Raw genomic sequence first — 983 nt, 5'->3', positions numbered from 1 at the left:
GTCCCTTTTCCGATTTTATTTGAACACATTGGTGGGTCGGTAGGACACTATAGACGCCTGGAATCCATTCAAAACTATAATATTCCAGCAGAAATGGAACATTCCTACAATTTCGGATATTTCGCACGCCTAAAAACCGCTGCAAGGCTATAGCCTTTCCGTCGATTTATCAATTCAAGTTTATATATCAATTTCTCGAGTGCAGTTTAAACCCATTGGGGCGTCGGTAGGACACTATAGACGCATGGAATCTATTGAAACTGGACTGTTCCGTCAGAAACCGATCAGAAAATGAACTTTCCTGTGATTTTACAATTTCGCGCGCCTAAAAAACGCTGCAAGGCTATAGCCTTTGCGTCGGTTTATCAATTCCAGAATAAATATAAACTTCTCGAGTGCAGTTTAAACCCATTGGTGGGGTCGGTAGGACAGTATAGACGCCTGGAATCCATTCAAAACTATAATATTCCAGCAGAAATTGAACATTGCTCCCATTTCTGAAATTTAGGACGCATAAAAACCGCTGCAAGGCTATAGCCTTTCCGTTGATTTGTCAATTCGAATTTAAATGTCCCTTTTCCGATTTGATTTGAACACATTGGTGGGTCGGTAGGACACTATAGACGCCTGGAATCGATTCACAACTATAATATTCCAGCAGAAATGGAACATTCCTACAATTTCGGATATTTCGCACGCCTAAAAACCACTGCAAGGCTATAGCCTTTCCATCGATTTATCAATTCAAGTTTATATATCAATTTCTCGAGTGCAGTTTAAACCCATTGGGGCGTCGGTAGGACAGTATAGACGCATGGAATCTATTAAAACTGGATTATTCCGTCAGAAACCGATCAGAAATGGAACATTCCTACAATTTCTGATATTTCGCACGCCTAAAAACCGCTGCAAGGCTATAGCCTTTCCGTCGATTTATCAATTCAAGTTTATATATCAATTTCTCGAGTGCAGTTTTAACCCAT

Source organism: Phallusia mammillata, chromosome 3, assembly GCF_965637545.1.
Source record: "Phallusia mammillata chromosome 3, kaPhaMamm4.hap1.1, whole genome shotgun sequence".
Lineage (NCBI taxonomy): Eukaryota > Metazoa > Chordata > Ascidiacea > Phlebobranchia > Ascidiidae > Phallusia > Phallusia mammillata.
The sequence above is the reverse complement of the archived record's forward strand: the minus strand, read 5'-3'. Positions refer to the sequence as shown.